Source organism: Anguilla anguilla, chromosome 5, assembly GCF_013347855.1.
Source record: "Anguilla anguilla isolate fAngAng1 chromosome 5, fAngAng1.pri, whole genome shotgun sequence".
Lineage (NCBI taxonomy): Eukaryota > Metazoa > Chordata > Actinopteri > Anguilliformes > Anguillidae > Anguilla > Anguilla anguilla.
Window position 1 is genome coordinate 51,010,003 of NC_049205.1, and position 26,750 is coordinate 51,036,752.

The following is a 26,750-nucleotide window of genomic DNA, read 5'->3' on the forward strand; positions in this document are numbered from 1 at the left end:
GTGTGGGTGTGGAAAAAAAAGGTGCCCTTGTTTTTCCATTTATTTATTTGAAGGTTGCGGTAATAATTGCTTTCAGGTCCTGGAGCTCCATTCTGTTTTCCTCGCTCTTCAGACCAGACTCTGTCCCGCTTCCGTCCGTTCAGCGCACATGGATCCTAAACAATACTGATGGAAAATTGAAAAGGGGTTCAGAAATAAAAGCAGGACACAAAGTTTGACGGTTAAAGAGGGAATAAAAAACAAATGGAAAGTGCATTAATGCAAGGTTAAATACACTGGCAGAAACACTGATTAATCTCTATTTCTCCATGCCATTAATCTTATCAACTCTTAAATGGGTATTTGGAACTGACTGAGCTGTGTATCTGCATGAAGACATGAAAATATTTTAGTATGAAAAACACGATATTTCCCACCATAAATGCTACAGGGCCGTGCTTACAGCACCTATTAATAAAACAGTTGTAATTACAAGTTTGTTAATGTATTTTCTTTTCCTTTTTGTTGGAGAAAATTCATATCTGAATTGGTTCTCTGTTACAGTAAAGGCCAATGGACATTAGTTCTTTGAGCTTGCAGAGTCAGGTGAATGAATTCCATAATGTGAGGGCAGGGCATGGTCGTCCTTGAAAGTCTTGATTGCACTTTGTGTTGCAAAGCATGACAGGCGTTTAGTTAGTTGTCGCCGAAATACATTGTTGATTGGCCTCTTTGTTGTGAATTGTGCGCTCGACTGCAAATGAAAGCCAGCGTTTTCCAGCCTGGGAATTGTTGGCAATATCTTTAATAGCGCACTGCTGTTGTGTTGAATGCTGTCAAACTTGCACGAGGGATACAGTGGTTTGTGAAATGAAACATGACAAAAAAAATAAAAGAAAAAAGATATTTTCCATATTCTTCCGCCAGGATTAAGGCAGCTGTGCATGTGTGTGCACAGTGGAGAGGGCTGTGACCATGCTTTCTATAATCCATTGTTCAGATGCATTTTCTGTCCTATTACCACTGACCCTTGGGGATTAAGGGCTTTCAGCTTCCCTAGGTACGCTGCCTTTGCAGGCGAAAATGACAGAAAAGAACACCTGTGAATTTGAGCAAGCCCTGCTTGGTACCCTGAATAGGATAGTCTGTACCGTTAGTCTCTCTCTCTCTCTCTCTCTCTCTCTATCGCACTCTCTCTCTCTCTGTCTCTCTCTCTCTTTCTCTCTCTCTCTCTCTCTCTCTCTCTCTCTCTCTCTCTGTCTCTGTCTCTCCCCCTCTTTGATTCTGTCCATTCATTTAATGGAAAACAAACTGTCCTATAGTCCAGCTTAATAAACCTTTCTCTGAGGATATCAGCGAAACACTGAAAAATCTGTACTTTCCTTACTACATATGATGCCCAGCTCATTATTTGGAATGAAAACATTGTTTACATGGCTAAATATGATTAAGTTGAGTTTCTCTTCGTGCCCTAATTAGATGGAGCAAAATCAAGGCAGGAAGTTGAATTTGCACATTTGCACACGTTCAGACCTGGCAGCTAATCCAAGATTGACTTACCCAAGTCTGATCCGAACGTAGACCAGTGAACAGAGCTTGTTTAAACAATTCTGCTAAAAGTCCAAATGAAATGGAGTCCCAGCAACTTACATGTTCTTTGGAAGATTGTAAAAGAAGCATGCTACACCGTTCTTTAGGTCTCTAATTGCTCTCAGCTTATACAGGTATTGAACTGAGGGAAGAGACACTGCAAAATGTATTGTGTATTAAGTAGATGTTTTTTTTTTCATAACAGTGTATTATATTTAATACAAAGTTTTAGTTTTATTGTGCACACAAAGAATGCAAAAAATGTTGTTTCAGTCTTGTTAGTCCTGGCACCCAGAGTGAGGTAGTTTGTTCCAGACCATTTGGCCAGATGTGATAGGTATTTGGCCATTTTAATTCCTTGCTTCATAGCTTGATAGCCATGCTTTGTTTGCTCAAGTCAAATGGCAGTTGCCTCAATTAGACAATGACACTTTTATAACTGACTGTTGAGCTCTGTTTTTCCTGGTCTCAAAGATGATGGTCAGTGTTTTGACATGTCATACTTTCCCAACGGTTGGCTGAGCATTCTATTCATTTTTTCACTCTCTCTCTCTCTCTCTCTCTCCTTGCTCAAACTCTTACTGTGAAACAGAAGTAAAAGGGTATGCTTGTTCCATTTGTAATACATAGCAATGTGTGTGAATGTATGACCTTTTTTAGTATCAGCTTAGGCCAGCGGCTGCACTTAATCACAAAGAACATCTTTCTTGAATCCTTTTTGAAAGACTGATCGCTTGCGCTCTCTGGCTCCCCGCGAAAGGAGGCCTGCATCCCAAAGTCATTTTTAAAAAAAAGATGACAGGAACTGAACTGTAATTCTGACGACATGATTTTCATGCCATGTGGCCGACTCCCCAGTTCCCCTGCAGGACCCACCATTGCATCTGGTTTTAATATCAGTGGAAAAACTCGAATCCACTATAGTCTGTATTCAGTGGTGCTGTGTGACTGTCTTAGGTCTATGCACAACTCTTGATCTTAATTCCTTGTGGTTTTGGTGCTGTTATTAATTGCAGTGTTACCCAGTTCTGGTGAAATGAAGTGCACACAATCATATCCTGCCTTGGCTTAAAATCATAGATTTTTATCCTATATGAACACTGTTCATTTTTCTTGTGAGTGCCTTACAGAAAAAGGTTAGGTATAAGTATGTAATACAATCATAGTAATTTTGCGCATTTATAACATTGCTGTACCGGACAGAATCAGAGGATTCAATTTTGGCAAAACCACCAAGATATATTTAAAAAGTTGCTTGATTGAGATAACAGATGTGTTCCATAGTTAAGGTAAATACATCATGACTATTCTCAATTGTATAAAATTTTTTATATTGGCATTTTCATATGGGACACAATGATATTTCTCTTTCATATGTGAATATTTATTGGCATGTATTGTGTTACCGCAGAACCCATGGCTAAGCATTATTATAGAATAAGCTGTAGACAGCATAAAAGAAGAACTGGAAACAAAATCCTTTCCTGAATATACATTTACATAATTGACAATTACCATTATCATTGTAGAATAGGAGTTAGGACATTGTAGATTTGGACAATGGCAATGGATAAAACAACATTCAGTGTGAGTAGGCTAGTACTATTTGAGTTTTTGGAGGAAGTATATCTAGCAAAAACACTGGTTCTTGGTGCCGTGATGCGTCCCACAATTTGGAATTGAATCCTGATTGTGACAGGGAAACAGACTCTCAGTCCTCCGCCTCATCGTTCGAATGGCTCCTCCTTACGTCGATTGGCCACTTGCGGATTATCTGTGCCAGCTGCGTTGCTCTGCCAGGTTTCTTGGCTGCTTGCTCCTCCAGAGCAATTGAGTGAGCTCCCATTTTAAATCAAGCCAACCTCACTGTACCAGACGAGTCTATTAAACTGAACAAGGGTCTGAAAATGCCATGCGTTTGATTAAATTCACATGGGACATTGAATTCCTTGCTCTTTGAATTGTATTGTTTATCGAATGACAATAAAACAGTGGTGGTTTTTTTCACATAATTGGAGTTTTGTGGAAAGTACCATACTTATTGTGCCTAGTTGCCTACCCACATGCATGGAACTCTGCCATGACAATTCATGACAATAAAGAGCAGCATTGGTGACTAATGGGGTGGCTGTGCTGGTACCACATGGTTTCCCAACTTCAGAGGCTTGTGTGGCATATCAACCCCAACTTACGCAACTATCCACTCATATGGTCTGTCAGGTTCATTGGCAATATGCTTGCTTAGGATGATCATTAATGGGAATGTATATATAAAGCCCTCTCTGCTTTTTAAATATACTATACAACTCTTCCATGTAGATTTGTCTTTGATTGAGGTGATGCACAATGCATTTGATGAAGTTTGTTTAAGAGGCAAATCTTTTCAATAAAATATACTTACTTTTATTTTCTTTTTTTAAGTCGGGATCCTGCAGGAAATGAATGAGATTATACATCATTTTTACATCTAAGCGAAGCTTACCAAGGCCAACATCATTTTCTGTTTGAATAGACAAAAGGCCCCTCACTTATTCAAAAAGATTGCTCTTGTCCAGTTCGCAGTACATTGCCAATAAATTTACATGATACCTTGGCTTGAATACCTGTCCTTGAAAACAAAATTAAGCTTGGAGAGTAGTACAGACTGACCCCAACCCACTGCTTCCTTTGTGATTGAGCTTTGTTAGGTTGATTCTGGTAAGGTCTGAATGGTAGAAGATAACCCCTCTCACGGTCCCTGAAGCACCAAACTGATTCTCTAATTCTCTAGCAGACACAAATGCAAGAATACGGTTTTGTTGGAGATGATTTGACTTGATTTGCACTCCCTATGTGTAATCTGCTGGGTTAAAATTCCATCTTTTTACAGAAAAATGAAGCTTCACATACTGCCATCTGAAATGAAATATATCCCCTGTTGTTGGTTGTAAGCAGTATCTGCTGTAGTCAGGGTGCTATGCATAAATGAAAGCAGATGTAGGCCCTAAGAACATTCCTCTTGTGCATTAGATTCAGGTATATGTGCTAAGGTGCCATTAACATGCAGGAAATGATGTCATGCATCACTATTGAATCCCTCATATATGGGCACATGCTGTGAGCTTGGTAATAAGAAGCTTACACTGTGGTTCCTTGAGTGCTTCTCACTGTTGTCATTTATCTTTGGGTTGCCCACCGTGGGTTTTATGTTAGGTAAACCTGAATTTCCATCGTACTGCAAGTGTACTTCTCCCCAGAGGCCTGTGTTAGGAAAACATGGATTTTAATGGAGGAAAGAAGTGAATGCTGTTCCTGAGCAACATTTGTGAAGAGGAGCATCTAACCCTGAATTTGATTCTACTCATACTCCAGTCCAGAAGGTGGCAGCAGTGCAGCCATAAATTTAATCTTCCAGGTTGCCATTTAACACCATCAAAGAAAGCTCTATGCTCGGCCCATGTCCATGGGCCTCTTCATTATCTTGAGAAGTTTATCCAAATCCTGTTCCCAGAGACTGCTGTGTATTCTTTTTTTAAAAATATGCACCCCTTAATGAAAATTCAGACTGTTGTTTATATATATATATATATATATATATATATATAATTTTTTTTTTTTTTTTTTTTTAATTGTTTGAAGTTTTTATTAATTGGGGTTTTATGATGGTCCTGTCTCTGCTTAAGAATAGATTATCTGATTTTATCGTTTGGGGAAACAGGAATCCTGGCTCGGCCAAGTTAACACTGAAGGTGCCTGCTGAGGAGCAGGTGTTCCTGAATGTGTTTCCATGGTAATGATTTTGCCCAGATGCAAGCTTGGTTTCCTGAAACCAGAAACCCACAAATTGTTCCAAAATATGTTTTAAAAGTCAACTGGTGGGTTCATTAATCTCACTTCCTGAAATCCCCCCGCCCCACCAGTCCTCTCTCAAAATGTTATTTGTTTAGAATATAATGAGGACAGTACATGGCCTGTTATTTAATAGTGTGCTTTATGTTTTAATATTTTATATCATACTGTGTGTGAGTGCTCAAATAACATCAAGAGACCTACCTTGTTGCACTTGCTGGGTGAGAGCTACTTGTGAATATGAGAAAAAACATAATTGTTTGATTTCCTTATTCCTGTTACATGGTAATTCTCGCATTGCTTCGTCAAGGCCAGATAGTCATGACATGCTATTAGTGGCCACTACATAACCTCATAATTTACTTTATAATGTACTGCATATTATGATCTTTGAAGGACCAGTGTGGAGGGGAATGGTATGAACATGTGGTAATGACAGTTTTTAGGGTGCTTTGCTATGTGTTTGTATGGACAACACACTCATATCCTGGCTAGACTTCTGTGAGACTATCGGGGCTCACCTGCAACTAGATGCAGTGAGCTATGAGGTTTGTTACAACCTCACTAAACTCACTGTCTATATATGTAATGGCATAATACGTTCACCCATCAACTCCATTTTCATATATGTTGCAGGTTGCAATGAAAATATGCATGAATATTCCTGCAGGATGTCCCTGCCCTTATCCAGCCTGCACAGGGATGTATCAGTGATATATTCACTTCTAGATGAACTGCAATCAAAAGGGCTCTTCTGTCAGAGTGGATTGTGTGGAACATTCTTCGGAAATGAGTTTTTTGCTGGTTTTTTTCTGCCATATTAATTTAACAGACAATTTTTCTACCCACATGCATGGTCTCCACATGAGTGTCCTTTGGTCTGTTCTTTTTTGATAATTATTCTATTTTCTTGAAATGAATGTTTGTATTTTCCATGTAATTTAGCGTGCTCAGTTTGGTACTGTTGGCACAGGCTGACCCAGGTACCCTGTTGTTCATGCATTATTAGCATGAAACATACGACAGAAAGCCTGTCGGCTAAAGTATACAGTATATGCATTTATCATACATCACATGTATGTTTTCGAGCGTGATGGAAAAAAAACAGCTTGACTGCTGCCTGATTGTCTTGTGCCCTGATGTCTATTTTCTGTTACCCGACTCCTTTCAGGTGTCGTCCAATTGAACAAGATGGCTGTCACCTGATGCCACTTGCTGCAGCTCTCCACTATGTCTGACTGATAGGGACCGCTATTAAAGACTGTGTGTAATAAGTTATGCTTTTTGGCAGAAGTGCTTTTTTGCTGTTGCGTCCGGGTGTAAAGCTACCTTTTTGGTGTGCTAGAGGAGTTACAGAGATCAGAGTACATACATCTGACATAGCCCTGTGGACATAGCCCTCAAATTACAGCTTTATAAACAGTGAGAAATTGAGCCTTATTTTTTTGGCCCTCAGTATGTGTTTGTTTCTACAGACATCCAGTTAATTTTTTCTTAACTTTTTAAAGTTTAAATTCCAAGAGAAAATTATGTCATTAATCAAATTGTGTGCTCTGGTTAAATTTAGTACAAGGGAAAATAATTCAAGGAGACACATAGGTTTGATGGCTTTGGCCAGTAGCTGGGCTTAGTAGGTGGTGAGGTGCAGGGGGTATTGTTGAAGTGGAGAATACAGAGGACAGATATAAACCTGTCATCAATACTCACCAGTTTCTTTATGAAATGGGGTGTTGGATCCATTCACAATTATGGAGATGTTCAATTGATGAGCTATTTTCTCAGTTTTTCAGAATGTTGCCCATTTTGTTGGAATGACAGCAGCTTTTCCAAGACAAAGATGCACAGTGGGGAACTGCATGAGGAACATACATGTGACAAAAGCAAATATGGTGGACCACCTGCCGAGGGCGAAGGTATGCTGAGCTGGCTGCTTATCGAACAAGATTCCAGTCTTTATAACCCCCCCCCCCACCCCCCCACAACAACCATCACTTTTTCTGTAACCAGTCACTGCACAGCACTGAGAAATCTGTTCTGAGGACATCACCTGGCCTCCCTGGACAACAGATTAGGTGAAGTCGCTGGGCAGGCAAACCCAAACCAATTTATCTTTCCTGCCACCCCCCAGTGCTATAAAGGTCACCACTGAGCCGATATTCACAGCCCAGGCACACTAGGCCTGTGGGACTCCATTCACCAATATCCGATTACAGCACAGATAATAGTGCTGAGAGAAGGGGATAGAGAGAGGGAGAGAGAGAGAGAGAGAGAGAGAGAGAGAGAGAGACTGAGAGATTGATTGGATTAGAAGACTGCTGTCTGGGTGCTTTGTGTTTTATTAGTCCCATTTGTGGCATGTGTTAATTCACAATAGTGTAGGTTTTCTGCAGTTTTATTAAATTGTTCATGGGCACATGAAAGCTCAAGATGTGTGATCAGGTTTTGTGATTTGGTACCACTTTGACATTATAGGATGGGGGGGGACCCTGAAATCACAATAGAGTAAACAGCGCAAACTGAATTAATATGTTATGCTCAGGTCAGTGTATAGCAGCTAGGCGGAATTGGACAGTACATCCCTTTGGGCGTGGGATAGTGTGTCACAGTTGGACCAACTCACAGGGAAAACTCTGCAGTAGATGGGATTTGGGTTAGAGACAGTAGTGGAAGCTAGACAAATAGATAGATAGATACATAGGTAGGTAGGTAGGTAGGTAGATAGATAGATAGATAGACAGATAGATAGATAGATAGATAGATAGATAGATAGATAGATAGATAGATAGATAGATAGATAGATAGATAGATAGATAGATAGATAGATAGATAGATAGATAGATAGATAGATAGATAGAAACTTCATTTATCCGAGGGAAATTGCAGCTACTCTCTATAGATGCACTTATACATGTATGGGTTGGGTGTACTGCACCCAACCCAACCCCCCACCCCCATCCCCCCATCCCACCTGTAAGAGGTGACACACCCCACCCCCACCCCCCTTCACTGTGGGTGGAGAGAGGTGTCTGATTTCATCTCCCTTCATTAACCGTGTGACCTCAGGGCTCTCCTCGGCTCCACGGGACCCACCGGCTCGTAAAAGGGTTTGAAGACTTTGCCGCTCGGCCCATAAATGAGAGCTCTGGCAGCTGAAAGCCGAGACGGGCTGTTTTGGGGTAAACAATTTTATGAGCTGTGAGTCTTTGCTATTCACAGCCTCAGTGGCTCACCAGAATTAAGTTAGTAAAGAGAAAAGCAGAGAATTAATTAATCAGAACAACTCCCACAGGCTCCTGCAGTTATTTTACATTGTAATTTTTAATACGTTTAACTAATCTGAAATGTGTGCAATGTTCATATATGATATAACTGTTGTTATAGCATTATTTCTTTGTAAATATGCAAAGCATTTGTTAATTTGGGTAACTGATAAAATTGATTTGCACAAAAACAAAGCGAACAAAGCATTTGATTTTTCATTTGCACATATGCCCTAAAACTTCACTTGATGTGAGCTTCCCCTCTATTTTCTGTGTTAATTGGCAGGAAATAAAAACATAAAACAATTAACAAATGTCAGTCTCCAATGAATGCTGGGCTTACTTGCATTGTAACTCCTGGGCTATTAATTGCAGTTTTACCTAATTTACTTTAACACATAACTTAAAAAACAGAAGCAGGAAACATTAGAACTTGATAGCCACTTATGGGTGAAATAATGTGTATGGCTGCTGTCAAGACATTCTTTTCATAAACACTAATGCTGGAAATGGACCGCAGACTGTTCCCCTTGAGCTAAAAATAAGACACTTTCTGGCTTGGTTTGGAATCAGGTACCCTCCATTTAATAGCACTGTAATAACCATTTTTCCACTGCCAGAAATCCAGCAAATGGGTACTCAGGCCCCACCTACCTTTTCTACTGTCTTTTAGGTTTCAGAGGGTCTACTGCTGAGGCTATTTTTGGGCTTTAGGCCCTGTCTTTGCCCTAACCAAGTGGGCATTTGAAAGGGTGGGTATTCACAATAAGTAACTAGTATTAGACACTCAGCAAATAGGTGGTCCTTCTAAAGTCCTGGATTTCAAAATTGCAATGTGCCCCACATTCTGTTGTTCAATCCTAACCATGCCAGCACTCACTGTGGCCAACCCCGCAGGGTGGTGCATAATTGACCACAGCATTGCCCATGGAAGGACCGTTTCTGTTCGGGAATGTTGTCCCCTAGTTATTGCTCAAGAGTATCTTTCATGGGGCACTTGCAACCTGCTCGTGCCAGCTGTGCATGAACAGCGCTCGTCTGACACAATGACTGTACAGTGACTGATGCAACGACTGATACTTTCATCTTTGGGTTAATACTTTAATACTTTAATCATAGTTCAACTCCACGGAATACTGTTGCGTGTGTTTCATTAGTGTGTTTGTTCGAATCACCCCCAGCTTTGGACGTGTTGATATTAGATCTAATGTTGTATCAGGGGCCAGTGCGTGAAAACGCTATAACAGTATTTGACAGTGGTAATGCCAGGCCTTCTCGAGTGCCTGCTGAAGTTCCGGGCTGTAGTTTCTGGGCTTTAATTCCTGACCTACATGGAAAGCAGTTGAAATGAATGCATGTTTATGTCCCCAGGGCAAGGGCTGGAGTCTCTGCTTAAAACATATAAGAATTAAATTAAAGCCAGAGCCACCCACCATTAACAAGACAAAGACTGGTCCTGTTAGCGCTTTTGTTTTCCAGCAAACTGTTAGTTTAGTCACAGACTGAGCCTGGGACAGTTTGCAACGTGTGATCAACTGGAGAAATGCTAAAGGACTGAGGCCATTATTCCTTTCTCTACTTATAGAGAGTCGTATAACACAATCAAAGCTACAACACCATTTGTGGCTATTGGTGCACATAGAGCTGCCTCCTTTAATCCTCAGAACCGCTCAACAGTCGGTGTTCATAGAATATTTTTACGCTGTGCAAGACCTTGAGAACATCTTTGAAGAAAAAAAATACCTCAGATAAAACTAAATTGATCTTCTCAGTAACAGAAATGCTTGTGCTCCATCAAAGCTTCATCTTGAGAGAATGCAGATCTGTTGTTTTTCGTTCCCAGTTTGGACTGCTTTCTTGTTTCCCTGTGAGCAAGTGGCTCGGTCATTTAAATTTGTAAACAGACCCTCATTCTCCTGTCACCTGTCACACCCATCTCAGAGAAGTTAACAACACCCCCGGGACAATGGGGTCATTATCAAATGAAACCCGTGGACAGCTGAGAAAAGCAACCAAGAGGACTCAGCAGAGTGAATACAAGAAAAGAACTTTGGAAGGTCTTTAGCAAAAGAACAAAACAGATGAAACTGTTTTCAGTCAAAGGGCAGAAATACATAGTGGAACTATGGTAATCTCTTCCAGTCAGCCAGACGGTTAAAAAAAGCCTTTCCTGTTTCAGCATATCCATTATAAAAAGTTAACCAACAAACCATGGCATACACTTCCTTTAACAAACAAATGGTTAACGGAGTAATGTTTGATGTAAACATCAAAACGATCAAATGTGGGAAAATAGTGTACAGTACTACAGAATTCCATCATTCCCCTGCAGTCAGTTAAAATGCACATTGGTTCATATGTTACCCCTCAGATTGCTCTCCAAATGGGTAAATAGATACTGAATCATCACCAGAATGGCCTAAACAAGCTGCTGGGAGATTAATCTCCAAGGCAATGAGACAAGTGCCAGCCTTTCACAGATTCAGCCTAGGTGATAATGCGTCTCAGATGCGAGGTTATGAAGCAGTTTACGGGAAGACATTACATGAGCACCTACCAGCAGGCAGCCTGGATACAGCCTGGTTTAATGTTTAACCGAGCTCCTGTGCAGTGCTTCGGCTAGATGACCTGTGGATGTGGAGGAAACTCCACAGCAAAGGAGGGTCAGGCTGTCTGTAAATGGCAGGCTTTCTTTTCACAGGTTCTCTTTTTACGGTGACACATTACTTATTGTGGCAGCTGACTCCACCCTGGTGAACAATGGCGTAATATTTGGACTGCAGCTATGCATGCTATAATTTGAAAAGAGAAAGGAAAACAGCCTTGTAATTAATATTTAAAAATCAAATCTTGTTATCAATATTTCATTAAAAATATTACTTCATGTAATATTTAAATATTACAAATATGGGTCTCAAACTATGGGAAATGTATAAGGTGAGGAGGAGCAAAATAATTTAAAATGCTTTAAAAGAAGCTCAGAAGTGTTCTACAAATCCCAAATATCCAGATGAAGGGAACCATCTGCCCCTTCTTGGTTGAACGGTGTCTCCCAGACAGAGTGCAGGGCCCCACACATTCAACATGCTCCAACAGATATGACAAGCGCTGATTGATGTCTTCAGAAAGCAGGCTGTTTGTCTTCATAGGTCTTTGTGTTTAAAGGCGCTGCTGTCAAAATAAAGGCTGCCGAGCGCCGGCTCTGCTCGGACGTGATGGGACATGTTTGGACTCAGCACACCCTGCCGAGGAACAGGCCACCCTCTGGACATGCTGCCCCGTGGCGTCTGGTGAGGCATTCCTGGTCAGTTCACAAATCGCAATTTAATCATTTAGCAGATGCTCTTAACCGAAATAGACTTACGAAAGTACATTTCACATGGTAAGCAAACACCACAAGAGCTGTCAGGAGCTGCTGTCCCATAGTGCTTTGCGTTTCTTGGTCCCGTCTTTATTCCCCTCCTGGCTTGTCGTGTAGAGGCTTGCTTCCTCCCCTCTCCTGCTCACTGTCTCTCTCTGCATATGGGCCTTAAGGGCTGCTCTCAAAGGAGGAATACCAGTTTTTCTGGCTTTAAGTCAGACCTATGCATCTTAATAGCCTGTGCGTGAAACATGTCAAGACTGCTGAAATCCTTTAGAGGACTTTCTTTGTAGCTCTATTTCTTTCCTACGCAAAAATTATGATAATAATTCATTTTTAATAATGATAATAAAAGTAAGAACTCTTAAGTTGTATGGTAGAGAAAATGTCACTACTATATTCACTTCATATATTTCTTTAAGCTTTGCTGTACCTTGACATACACATGTTTAAAAATACAGTTTTCTCTATTTGTTAGCATTACTGGGTTTTCTAAAAACCTGGCTCATGCACACCATTTCTAAGCAATCACCAAGCCAGCCAAGAGTCGTTGATTCTGAAATGTCTCTCTAAAGACAGCACTGCACAAGCCTGCCCCCTATAGACTTGACCCCTAAGCAAAGTAAACATTTGGAATATCATGCTGCCACGTTCCTCAACAATAACAAACCAAATCAAAAAGGCCAGCTGTATTCCCTTGCTAGCTAGCTAATGCCACTGCAGCTAGCCATGCACTTCATAGGCCACCTTCCAACTCCTTGCACTGAGCCTTCATTCATTCTTTAGATTCTTTTTCAGATTTTTTTCAGCCCATTATTTACATCATTACACTTGTAGTTTAACAAGATTAGTAGAAGCTTTACTACCCTAGTGGAAGCTGTAATGCCCTCTAAATACTAGCCTAAAGCTTGTTTAATAGAAATTTTATATTTATAATTTTGCAGACAGCACTGGGCTTTCCCATTAAATTTATTTTTTCTGTTTGCATTGCTTCTTAAGCACTGCTGAAAAAATTCTGCTCCACAAGTAATAACAAAAAAAAAACACCAAAGAGTGGTGGCATCTTAAATTATAATTAAATTGTAAATATTTCATAGGAGTGATATTGATTTTAAAAAGTCTTATGTTGATTTCTTGAAAAATCATTTTCCTTCCTTCTGTTAAACAGGAAATGTGTGGAGAATTAAATACAAAGCTTGCCCAGCTTTGATTGACAGATCAAACAACCATGCAAACAGCATTCTTTATATAATCAAAAAATGCAAAAATGAAGTGATGTGTTTCTTCTGTCTCTAGGTTTACAATGTCTCAAAGACCATTTACCGCAGTGTAGAGAGGTACAGAAAGGCCTAGTAATGCTGAAGGAGAAAACTGACCTTGACACAGCTAAGTGGGAGAGCAGTAAAAAGAAAACTCACAGGTGCTTTAATCTAGTTCTATAATGCTCATACAGTAGCTGGTGAACCTGGACTCACATGTTGGTGAATATAACCTTTGTGGATTTTTCAATAAGCCATGCTTCAGGGGCTGCTGTTGTGCTCACATTTCACCACTTCTATCAAGATAACAAAGAAAATAACGTTCAAGGATCATGAAACATAGTACATGTCAAGTCACAAAATAAGACAGTGAACAAGTCATTGGTCCCTGTCGCCATTAATTACAACTTTCAATAACAGTTTCATCCTTACATTATAATTTCTGCTTTCTGTCAGTTAATGGCACCATCTTCATTTTAAATTGATAGCATGTTGTTTAATACAAAGCATAGACTGAGCATATGAAAACTAGATTATTCATAAACCAATACAATTTACATCGCAAGCAGAGATGGTGAAAAGGGCAGGAGAGGGCCCCCTCGAATTCCCCATATACTTCAGACCCTCTAACTTGTTTTTAATGTCAAAATGTCTCTCAATTTAGCACTGATAATTCAATGCATTGTATCACCTGACCCCCCTACCCCTTCTCCACAATTCATCGGGTGTCCATATGTTAGGTCAGTGTAATGTTCACTGTGGTCAATGTTCAATGTGGGCTATTAAAAAATGAGTATTGTACCTTATCGGACCTGTGTTTGTAGTAGTTCCAATTACCTCTGGTATGCACTTATTGTACGTCATCTAAATAAATGTAATGTAATGTCCCAAAACATATCATTTTCTCCATGTTTTAGCGCCCCCCCCCCCCCCTTCTGAAATGATTCCAGCATGCTTGATCTCAACTATTAAAGCTACAGAAGCTTATTCAGATTTGTGACACGTGAAAACATGATGTCATACAAATTCAACTACCAATTCAAAATAAAATAAAAACGTGCTCTCTTTGTCAGCAGAAGTTGTTGTTCAATATGATTTGATTAATGGAAGGGTTTAGGTGCATGAAATAGGATAGACAGGAACTGATTTGTTCCAAATGTCATACTTTTATCAGGGATGTTCATATGAATGCATGGAACTTAACGCAGTCTCAGCACTGAAATTAAATTGCATTGTAATATGACTTTCAATTTTCAGATATTTGTAGAAATTATAAAAGGTCCATGGTGGAGTTGTTAAATCAGTTAATGAACTGAAACCCGGTGTCTGTATCTGTTCACAGTCAGCTGAGACATTCATTTTATGGGCTATGAGTACTGGTACTGGAAAGGCAGCTAGAACTATTGTTTTCGTGCAAGCGTGCTTACATTTCCCTTATGATATGCCCAGTCATAGGCTATTTAATTTTATTGAAAAACGGGAAGTGGCAAAATACGCGGAACATTATAAAGTTCAAGGAGAGTGGGCAAATAGTATACGCGTAACATTTAAAATCTCTCTCACTCCCTCGTAGTTTGAAATGAGCGTCTCCCGTGAGGTCATCCTTACGGCTCTGGTCCCTCCCACCCCGGCCAGCAGTGGGATTTGGGATGACGCCACCTTCGCTCCGCCCAGTGCAAACTCGCTCTTCGCGTTCATTTCATTCCTCTCCTCATTCCGAACATTCTTCACATCTCTGTCGGTGCGCGGCCGATTCACGTACACGTACCCGGGTGGCCCTGAAACGCAAGGATAACTTTACACAGTTTATAAAAAACTACATTAACTCACATAAGGAATACACATTTAAAAGCAGATAGCAATAACCGAGGTCTTTGAGGTAAGTTTGCGTTAAGTTGGCCGAACAGTGTGCAAAATGGTTTCAGGTGGAATAGCTCGCTAGTTTGTTTCTACTCTAGAAACATCAAATGGATTGAGTTAAAATGGGTAGGCCTAATTTTAGTGAGAAACAAAGAGACTTGTTTAAAAAACATTTTATCTTGGAGGTGTTTTAATAGACAACAGTGCTAAATCGACGCTGTTGCAACGAGGTGCTTTCACTTTGGCTCGCAATGTTGTCTGACATAGCACGAAAATCTTTGACATTTTTCACATTTTTTGTAAAGAAGCCTGGCCGTTCGTGCCATGGAGTTGCTGTAAGCCCAGAACACGAAACGGGGAGAGTACGAACTCTGTTTCTGATACGTTTGGATGTATACATGTAGCTGACAAATGTATTTATTTTCTTTACAAGATGACGGATCGAAATGTTACTGTTTTCTTCTCTGTAGTCGCTTCGGCTCGGAGTTGCAGAACTGTGTGGAACCTTTCAGAACTCGACACAAACATTGCATTTAAAGAAGACTTGTTGCACCTTCGGTAGCCTATACATCCAACTCTCTTTTCATCATTGCTTATTTACCGTGAGTATACTTTTTGTACTTTTATATTTATTCGCTCTTGATAGTGATTTTTAAAAAACATTCCCGTAACTTTGTTTTGATTTATGTTGAGCTTGTTGGGCGTTTGGCAGCTAGGATGGTAGCCAAATAGAAAAATCGCTTGGACAGATTTGAGATTTGCTGTTACTTTTAAGATATAGCCTGCTTACTGTTTACATTTTGAAGATAATAGCCTACCTATTGATGTTGTCTCTACTACGTAGGCCTACTTCTGAGTTGAGGCGTACCGGTGATATCAAACTGTAGACGAACGGATGTTTAATGAGATGTCGTTTTTAAATTTTCACTTTAAACAGGAGGAAGTATTTTTGGGTGGGGGGCATTTGTAAATTATTTATTAGCTACAGCAGCTGCATGGAAGCTGTAAACAAATGGAGTCGTCTGTGATTCTGTCAATCATTAAAACAATGATTAGGAGTAACCGTTTAGTGATTTTTGGTGTCTGTATTTTTAAAAACTACTTTACGTCTGATGAATTCCAATTTGGTAATCAAAGTTAAGATATTACGGACTTGTAGTAGCTTATATGGACCGTTTTGGCGGTTTATGCTTAGTAGCCTAACAAGTCCGCCTTTTCTTCACTAACGTTAGCTAGATAATTTCGTTGTGTCAGTTTACATTACGAGTGTTACATTTTAAAATTTAGTTTAGTAGCCTAGTTCTTTTTTAGTATTGTCTGTTTCCCCCAAGGCATCAACACATTGGTTGATTCCATCGACTTACATTTGTGGTTTTCTTTTTTATTCCTGAACATCTTAAGTTCCGATAGATTTATATAGGCTAGCCTACTATTCCGCGTGACCATACTGGAAGGAATTCCAAGGAGAACATTTTGTTGTACATTGTTGCTGTTTGGGGGCTCATAAACTAGGCTATATTAGTCTTTTTTCAGTGTGAAATTACATTGCTTCAAAACCCACTGGTGTTCTGAAATTTAAAATAATGAAATATGAATATCCTAGGACTTGTATGACACTACGCGGATATTCAATTTAATCACGGTATAAGTATTTTAAAGCATATTTATTTTTTCCAGTCTTGATCACAGAATCACAGCTAAAAGTGTAACCTATATTTTTATCCTCGAGCACAAAAAACGCTTTGCTGAGTTCGTTTTATTTGTCTGTGTTCCTTGCATAACATTCCTGGCAAAAAGACTTGCGTTCTTCCAGTAGTAAAAATGTGGTCCTTTTGAATAATATAACTGGTAAAGAAAAGTCCGCTGTTGCGTTGAAGCATTTCAACTGGTGCTCGGTGTTCTGCCGCAAAGTACAAGCAATAGTATTGTGTGATTTGGTAAAAGACCCCTTTATTGCGGTTAATTGTCTTAGATTGTGACAGTTTCCCGTTTTTAGACTGTGACCGACAGGACACAATGTACTGTTTGTCGATGCCTCTAACTAGGCCATTATCAGTTGCTATACAGTAAACAGATTGACTTCTTAAGGACTTAACCCTTTGACATGTCACGATGGTGAAAAGTGAATCTGGTTGGGGGTTGGGGGTTGGACAATACCACTTGTAGCTATAGTGGCTTTGTCTGAGCAAACGCAGGACCTGTTGGACACCAGCCTGCATTGCATTCATCAGCACGAGAACAGAACGCTGTCTCCCGCCAACGAGCCCAACCCTGTTCTTAAAAGGCTACAGCCAGTGATCTAGAATACATTATGAAAAGGCGCGACAAAGAAAGCAGATAATACCGATGTTGAGACACTCGCGACCACGGTGACATAAATCATGACATTCTGTATGGAATGTAAGGGCACAGGAATTTAGTATAATAGCAGTATGAATTCTAATTTTTTTTGGTTGCATGTGATGTGCGAATGCCATACGAGGATGTGTAATATCAGAACAGTGTTTTGCATTTTTAAGTGAGTTTTCGCTGGAGAAATAATATTAACGCGAAACATGACTTCAGGTTGACACATTTAAACTAAGAAGTTCATTTATTTAAAAAAAAGTTTCTATCTATGGACACAGTTTACAGTACAATGCTTTCAATACCTGTAGGCTTGTTGTAGAGCTTATTTGTTGAAACTTTACATGAAAAAATGCACATATCTGTAGATGATCGATTTGAAGAAAGTCTGTTTGATGAAGCTGCAATAAAAGTATGATTATTTAGGCTGTTGCAAAGAAAAGCAAATCTGATGTACAACAAACACGACTGTATGGGTATCTCCACAGGAGGTTTTGTACATTTTGGGAGGACAAGCCTATGGACTTCTGACAGTGTTGCTTCCGTAGTCTGAACATCATGAGATGGCCGTGTTTGTGCCGGGTTTTATTATCATAATTGATCACATCTTTGGAATCCAGCGAGGCCTGTAGGGTTGCACATGGGACACTGGACTACAGTGGAACAGTGTCAGATGCATGACTGCTGTCAAGAAGCAGAGAGTTGGCGGCTTGATAGGAAACACTGGTGCTTTATTGCTGCTTTTTTAATGTTAGCTCTGGTGGGTTATTTATGGAGAGGAAGCAGAGATTCTCTATACTCCTGGGAGTGGTGGGTCGCTGTAAAGCAATGGCAGTTCCGCTGGGCTGAGTATGGATGTGTGGACAGCCAGGTTCCAGTGCTAAGGCTACTGGATGCTGGGAACACTTGAGAGCTGGTGTGCGAGGTTAATGCAAACTTCTCCTCAAGGTTCCACTGAGAAGAGTAACAGCTAAACCCAGACCCTTTATTCTCAATTTCTATCCGAGGGCAGCTCTGGATACAAAAAAGAGCTTTGTGATCAGAATCTAGCTTAGACCTAAGCTTACTTTCTGAGCTGCCTGAGTTCTGAGCTGTATCTGCACTATGCATAAATTCCCTTAACAGTACAGTGCCCCCCTGCCCCACTCCCCCCCCCACACCCCCCCAGCTGTCCTTCCAAAACCCAGCGCCATATGCTTCTACCAGCCTCGCTATGGCTGTTACATTGATTTAGTCACGGTGACTCACTGGAGACAAGGTTAACACACTTCATGAAATATGTGTCTTCTTTGTGATGGCAGGGAGAAAATATATAAATGGTCACATTTAATCAATACAATTAAAAATGTGTGTGCACATTTTTTATTCAGACCTCCATACACAGTACTGCTTACTGTTGGAGGCTTTTCAGAACTTTATTCCTGCTCACAAAATGGGGTTGGAGAGATTGTAAAATGCACTTTAAAAAAAAAAAAAAAAGGTGTTGTGGGGAAAAACATGAAAATGCATAAATAGTGTTTGTAATATAATAGTTTGGGATGAATATTTGAATTTAAAGAAGCCAGAGGATACAGATTTGAAAAGAGTAAAATGGTACCTCAGTGGTGAGATGCAGGGGACAGTCGGTGGATTGGGTTACAGTGTGTTGTTGGGGGGCTGACGGGCGGAGAGAGAGGCCCATTGTCTGGGCCTGCCAGCGCGGCTTTGAGAGAGCGCCGAGGCCTCCGCGTTCCCTCTCTCTCTCTCTCTCTCTCTCTCTCTCTCTCTCTCTCTCTCTCTCTCTCTCTCTCTCTCTGTCTCTCTCTCTCTCTCTCTCTCTCTCTCCCCCTCTCTCTCTCTCTCTCTCTCTCTCTCTCTCTCTCTCTCTCTCTCTCTCTCTCTCTCTCTCTCTCTCTCTCTCTCTCTCTCTCTCTCCAGCCGACATCTGGCATCTGCCCCCCCCCCCCCTCGCATGCACCTGTGGAGGGGGGCGCCGATATGAACGTTTGCTCTCCGGCTCGCCGCTCTCAGGGCCCACGCTAACGAGCCGCTGCCCCAGCGCCCTGGCCCTCGCCGTCTGGGGCCGCCATTGTTAGACCGGCGACAGGCCGCGCTGTGCCTGCCACCATATGGCCCGTGTGTGCCTCAGATAAGCTATCTGCTCATTTAGCTTATCAATGGGATTTTATTATGCACCATATTAGAGTCACTCACTGTTTTAGAATCTTGCGTTGCTGGTTTGGGTTGGGGGTGGGGGTAGGGGGTGGCTTTTTTATTTCCACGCAGGAATCTCTGGCTGTTTCAGGACTCTCACTCCTGGCATATGGTGTAATGTGTTTGAGCCTCTGCTGTACCATGAGAGAAATTTAAGTTAAAAGGTAGTTTATTTCAGTTCTGCATTAATGTGTTCCTTGCAGTACATTTCATGTCATTCGGGCATGCAAAATGTGTTAATTATAATTCAACCTGTATTCTCAGACACTGTTTCAGATTTGAATAGAAATTTCCTAAATCTGAAGATGTATCCAATTTAGCCATGCACTAGCCTTGTGCTAACTGGCCATAGGCATGTAGTCAGCTTCATAGTGCAGTCTGAGAATTGGAGGGAAGTGAGTATAATATAATTTATTCTCAACTGAAAGTTTTAGAAAATCTATATTTTGGTAGCCTTCTGTATCTTTGAAGGTTTACCTTATATGGCGACTTGACTGACTTGTAGGTGAAATGTCCATTCTTGATTTATATATTAAAGTTGGGTGAATATCACGCAAAAGATTTCTATGTTGCCTTAATTTTTTGTGTTCATACCAACTGCTAGGTATGGAACAACTCATTATAGTGTTAGTTGTCCCGCAGAAGTTGTGCTTAAAAATACAATAGAAAATTGTTTTGGGGAAATTGGGTCTTTAGTTGATTCTGTGTGCATGCCATGCAGAGTAAACGATGCCTGTAATCCAGGGCTGCCCCACCCTGTTCCTGGAGATCTACCATCCTGTAGCTTTTCATTTCAACCACTATTTGGCACGCCTAGTTTGGCACTTGTAATTGGCAGCTCAACAAGATCTCTAGCTGCTGAGTGAGGTGTGTTTTGTTAGGGTTGGAGTGAAAACTTACACAACGGTAGATCTCCAGGGACATGGATGGACAGCCCTGCTGTAATCATGGTGTCCCCTTCACAAACCTTGGAAAGTGAACGTTTCTCTAGAGCTTCAGCATATTCTCAATTTTTATTTGAAGTTAGCATTATGTCAACATACTGTAGCACTCTAATAACATTTACTTTAAGAAGGGAAATTAAAATGCGGTAAAATATATTTGCATGCCCGTGAAATATATTTACATAGTTATTCATTATAGTGTATTCAGTATGAACATGCCATTGAGGCAGTTCACTGCTTTATATGGTATTGGTCTGGTGAAGTCACAGTAGAACCCTTCACACAGTTGTTGTATAAAATTGAATGCTTATTCGTTGCAAATAAGAAAACTAAACGTTATAAACCAGCAAGAAGGTGTCCAACAGAACTGTGTGCCAGTGACTTTAGCCTGTCGTAAATCAATGCTCACTGGACCTCTCGGCCCAAGTGGCTCCACTTCCAAGGAAAGTACTGTTTTAGCCTGTGATCATTAAAAGAGGTGATAACATATCTGTCACTTAATCATTTTTTCCTTCAGTCACTGAGTTTCTTAATGTACATGATGTCTGGCTGTGATGGGATTTCCTAATCCATTGATTTGGGATTAGTAGTCTGTTTGCTAACAATTTGCATTAGCCTGCTTTTGATTACGTAGTCAGAGCTAATCACCTCATTTTTTGTCTCGCTTTTAAATCAGCATGCATTTCAACACCTACACTCATGATTATCATGCACCTAAGTTTATGAATTTCCCATAATGCAGTTCTCAGTCCTCTGTTGGAGGTATACTGTTCAGAGCACATGTCTGAGAAAGGGCCCTGAGACAGGCAGGTTTCATTTAGAGGTTTTTTTGTGTACTGGAGTTTATTTTTATATTTGTACAAGCATTTTCTTTCATAGGTGATAAAGGCACAACACTTTCCCGCTGGTTGACTCTCATGTTTTTATTACTAAATGGCATCTTCCAGCAAGAGGGTGGTGGAAATGTGTGGGTTATGTTTGTAGTTCCCTTGGCTCGTTCATCAGAGTGAATAGCTGAATGAACCACACCGTGGGGTATACATCTGCGGTTTACATTGGAACGCTCGTTGTTACCCCCCCCACACGCACACACACACACTTTGTGGCTGTAATATACAATAAATTACAATAAAATCCTGCAGGGATTCAGCCCAACACATGGCATGTCTGTCTTAATATTGCATGCTGGAAAGAAAAAAAAAAAGAACTTTTTGTAAAAAAAAAAAAAAAAAATATATTCAATTCAAAATATATCACTGCAAACGAAGACAAAGACTGTGATGGAAACCATGGGATGTGGGGGAATCCTACAGGATGTGCTTGCTTTATGGATAGCTGTAATGTCTGTTTATGCCAGGGGGGAAGTATGATTTCCTTTCTCTAATTAATTTTGTTGATTAAAGTGAACTGTAGCGGAAGAGAAATATTTTTGCTCTCCTGCTCTTCATTAGAGGTGGCCTATGTAAGAAACAAAATGGCCCTTTGACATGTGGCCCAAAGAATAAAAATCCGAGCTCTAGAACATTCTCTGTACCTTCAGATAAAAGGGAGCAATGTCTTGTAGGAGTTTTAAGTGGTACAAGGCTGTCCTTTATTTCTTTATTGTTTGGTACATTTTCGGTTTACAGGAAAGAACAGAAAAATAATCTGCAGGTGAGTGTTTGAGCTGCAGTGTGCACGTAAATGTAGCGCTGTAGGTTTAGACTGCTGCGGGAGTTCAGGTAGCTTTGGTGCAGCTTCAGTGCATTGGATAGGGACTGCCTCAGGAATTTGAGTAGTTTTGGTGTAACAGTTGGGCATTGAGAACTGCAGCAGGTATTTGGGAGTTTTAGTGTAACAGTAGTGCATTGGGAACTACCGCACAGAATGGGTATTTTTGGATAAAGGAATAAGAAGCGCTGTATCCTCCTCGGTGGTGTCATGCTCGATGAAAAAACGGGCAGAAAAAGTGTGGCGTGCTGCTGTGTGCATTCAGACTCAAAGGGCTGAGCAGCTTGGAGGCTCTGAGTCACATGACTGAACCTGCCTCAGGACTGCCCCCACCAAGCACCTGCCTGCTACCGAGTGCACTTTGGCCCCGCCCACTGCCTTTGTGACTGCCGCTTGTTTATTTGTTCTAACGGTGTAATTATGGCAAATTGCTCCTTCCATCTGTGTTTGATTAACTGGTTTTCACATTTCTTTCATTCACCCTTTTCATTGGCTGAGGCTGTTACTGACTTTGACAAAGTCTACAAAGAAAAATGAAAGGACAGTTTTTGTTGTCTGGACTGTGTGCAAAGCTGTGCCCCAACATTGCGCACATAAAAGTGTTACTTCATTGGACAATACTTATAATTACATTTGAGTCCTTTAAGTTTCAGTTGTGAGGTGACCGATAACAACTGCGTTTCATGGAGAAGCTGTGGCCATGATCATCCAAGACACTCGAAGCAGTAAAAAGCCCAAAATAATGATTGAACCTGCCCACAAATGTTCTTGTACCTTGTATGACACATATCTGATGCCATGTGGGTTATGCAGTAGCTATCATATTTCTTTTTTTTTGCCTTGACTTGAATTATTAAGTTTTGGTGCATTTATGTCATTAACAAGTATGGGGCCATTAATCCGTTATAATCTAGCAACCTGGAAAATGTACTGTTTGAGTGGTTTCATGTGTTTGTTACTGTATGCCTGTGTAGTTATAGGCTACATGATTAGTTAAGAGAATGAAAGAACAGTGCTCCAGTGCAGTTGTTTTTTTTTTTGCTCATTCTCCTTTTCAACACTTAGTGAGACAAATCACTGACCCGGCTCCTTTCACAGTTTAAACCACGTGTGACTTTTTCCTGTTTGGAAAGGGTACATTAATTTAGGTGAAAATGGTGCCTTAATGAGTTCTTCTCATTTAAAAACTAGGCCGGGATTTGGGCAGCGCCTTGAGTGTTGTCCTGAGCACATCCATCCCTTATTTCTTCTTTTTCCTCTGAAAAGGGAAAGAAATTACTTTTTCAACCCTCCTCAACGGTTGTTTAGCCTAAGCAAGCAATCCCATGGCCAGACGCACATGAAAAGAAATATCTGATCCATGAATCATTAGATGAGTCAGTTCCTGAAACCACTACAAACCTCAGAGTTCTTGGCCGCTGCTAGAAAGCAGGAAATCCAGTCTTCAATAACTTCCTTTCGCTACACTGGCTACGACAGCGGTGGTTAGCTTGCGCTGCCTCTCCCGCTAGCAGCGAGAGTACGACCAATGGCCTCGCAGTTACTCAATTTACTGCAGACTCTTCGTAACCTGCGATCTGTTTTCAGATGTTGGTGCTTCATCCATCTCTCTTTTCTAATAATATAACCACAACATGGTGGTTAATGGAGAGGCCGGTATCTCAGTGCTGTTATTGAGGCTGCCAGAGTCCTCCAGACTGAACCCTGTGGGTGGTTCTAGCTTCCCTGCTCTGGAAACAGGTAGCATCGGGACGGCTCGCGCTAAGCAGTGCATTAGTATGAGCACCGAGCGCCCTGTCGCTACACCAGCACTGCCTTTGTTTAAAATGCAGTTTAAACTGCAGCCGCTGCCGCAGCACTGTAAACAGTGCTGTACTCGTTTCACACCATGAACCCATTCCACTGGCCCTCTGGGTAACCACTGGCTATGTAATGTGATTATTCTCCATAAACGGTAAACCATAAACATAAACCTGTGTCATGCATCTTACTTTGGCGCTTTAGGTTACGCAATTATACTTTTGAGTAAATATGTGGATACTTTTATTTACGTCGGAGATGTAATTTTCTGGAACCCTGGTGTGTTCTCTTGGAAAAAGCCCTTCATCATTTATTCAAGTAAGTGGTCGCGCTAGCCCATGGAATCCTGCGTCTTTGGAACAAAAGACGTTTCAAAATCTGCGTTTTAAGCTTATTCACTTGCATTCTGATAAAAATAACTTTTTTTTACAATAATATGCCAGCTCACAGTAATAGCACAAATAAATGTTTGACATTCATAATTTTATTATGACATTTGTAACAGAAGCAATGAAATAAGCTACAAATAATGTTTTGGTGTTCCGATCAAAATTAATTTAGCCATACTGGCTACTAATAGAGAACCCTAGGAGTGATTTCTGTTTTATTTACTCATGTTGCAGAAGCTACAGTGCTGTGGACAGAAATATGTTTTTGGGCAGGCTGACTGGGTTGGTTTTTTCAGAATACATTTTCCACACGTGCTTTACCCGCTCCACTGCTCCTTAAAGTTATCCTGTGACATTACTGTACTCCTAAGGGCGATGCGGTCATTGTCCTAACTATTCCAACTCTACTGCCTTATGGTGGTTCCAAAAACACACTGATGTAAATACGACACAGGCTTCACATAAACCTAAACTAACAATGCAAAACCCCTCCTTATAAAGTGCGTCCGCTCGTGAGAGGCAGAACGTATTAGCCCTAATTAAGAGGGAATAACTGAAATAAAATTGCACGGCTGAAACGTAGCCCACTCAACAGTAAAACGAGACCATCAGACTTAAAAACCCAGACCATCTAGCATCCTACAGTATGGCATGCCTACACACAGGCAGAAAATCATTGGCTGTACAACTTCAAATGGCCCACGATTTTTGTAAACAAACCTGCTTTTTTACTTGAGCCATGTCTTTTTTTGATGTTCCAGAGATTTAATTGGCCACAGTGCAATGATTACACAGACAGAAAACAAATCAAACGCATTATCTTGCTAGCTAGAGCGGGACATCTCGTTTTTGGCTTTTCATTCAAATGAAGCGCTTTCTCTTTCAGTCTTGCAATTGTACCAGCAGCTGTGTAAATATTGTGATCAATAAACAACGCAAATGTCAGGCCAATATCTGGTCATTAAAGCAGTGCATTTTTTTTTACTGCGCTTTGGGTCTGGTTATCTGTGTAAAAACGCTGAATCCTGCAGTAACGCGACCTGAATTATTTCCTAAAATTAATTATATCTTTCCATTGTTTTTTTTATTTTGTGGGACGCAGATTTATGGACAGGAATCTGTGAAGCCTTGAGCTGAGGTCTAGTGGGTTTCAGGTTTTTGTGCAGTGGGCAAGAGGCTCTAAAGACTCTCCACAACTCCGCAAATAAGGGTGGCTGTCATTTTTCTGAATGGGGCTGCAGAGAGAGGCGAGCAAAGGGCATTTGCTGTGGAAGCTTTATTAGAGGGAGTAGAGAGGGCTCCTTTAGTCTGTATTTCAGTGCAGCTCCTGCCTCTCCCCATCAAAGGATTGCTTTTGTCAGGTCAGGATGTGGTAGAGCTCAATATACCCACTGAAAACACCCTGGGTATGGAGAGTGGGGCGGGGAGGGTGTAGCGCCATCACCTCAGGTGTCTGTGGATTCCTCTGGAAGAATGGATTGTGACAGAGAAGTGCGGGAGCATCTTGTTGGAAGATTTGAAATTAGAGTGGGGTCTCGCGCAACGGAAATGGGGCTATCACAAGAAGAGTGTGTGTGTGTGTGTGTGTGTGTGTGTGTCTAAAAATAATGCATTTCTGTATTTCTGTGTGTTTGTATTTGTCAGTTAGCATGATGAAAGGTGCATTGGGACTGCTCTCTGTCTCAGTTGGCACACTTACTGTACCAGGTTATGACACACTACAGGAAATGCACACATTTTGTGCTCATGCTTTTAGCAAGCAGTCGCCATCATTCCACACTCCCTTACTGCAGACGGACCTCATTCAGCCAAAGCCTGAAAACAGAAGAGGAAGACACTGGCATCCTGATGACCTGATATTTGTTCACTTGGCAGTTTGGTTTTGGGATGTTCCTTAAAGCATCTGGTTTTCGGGGGGGCCTGTCATGAGCTTAATTAGTTGTGTTATTGGTGGCCACTGTGTGCTCGTCCAGCTCAGCGTATTTGCAGGCCTGTGGCTAAGTAAGGCCCAGCCACGGCCTGCACACTCGGAACCCAGACTCCTCCCTGCACACTCAGAACCCAGACACCATGCGACCACCCTACACACTCAAAATCCCAATATCATGGGACTGCCCTGCACTCTCAGAACCCAGACTTCATAGGACTGCCCTGTGCTCTGAAAACCTTTTTAGAGAAAGTGCTGAGAGGTGGTGTGAATCAATCAGTCCCAGTTTGGAACAGAAAGTGAT

The 26,750-nt window shown here is 41.0% G+C and overlaps 1 protein-coding gene and 1 long non-coding RNA gene across 6 annotated transcripts in view; one reads left to right on the forward strand and one right to left on the reverse strand.

Annotated features, from left to right (window-relative positions):
• Nucleotides 1-13,075: 13,075 nt before the first annotated feature.
• On the reverse strand, nucleotides 13,076-16,064 carry LOC118227814. Its single transcript, XR_004765351.1, has 2 exons — nucleotides 15,956-16,064; nucleotides 13,076-15,055 (listed from the first exon to the last, which is right to left on the reverse strand). It is a non-coding gene; the product is annotated as an uncharacterized LOC118227814 (long non-coding RNA).
• The window catches only part of tead1b (TEA domain family member 1b), a 55,734-nt gene continuing 43,978 nt past the window's right edge, over nucleotides 14,995-26,750 (forward strand). For 3 of the 5 annotated variants that reach the window (XM_035418746.1, XM_035418745.1, XM_035418747.1), the window contains exons 1-2: nucleotides 14,996-15,156; nucleotides 15,608-15,739. The gene's annotated coding sequence lies outside the window, so the exon portion shown is untranslated. Of the gene's footprint in view, nucleotides 15,157-15,607; nucleotides 15,740-26,750 lie in introns of all 5 variants that reach the window. The other 2 variants (XM_035418743.1, XM_035418744.1) reach the window with 1 other exon arrangement.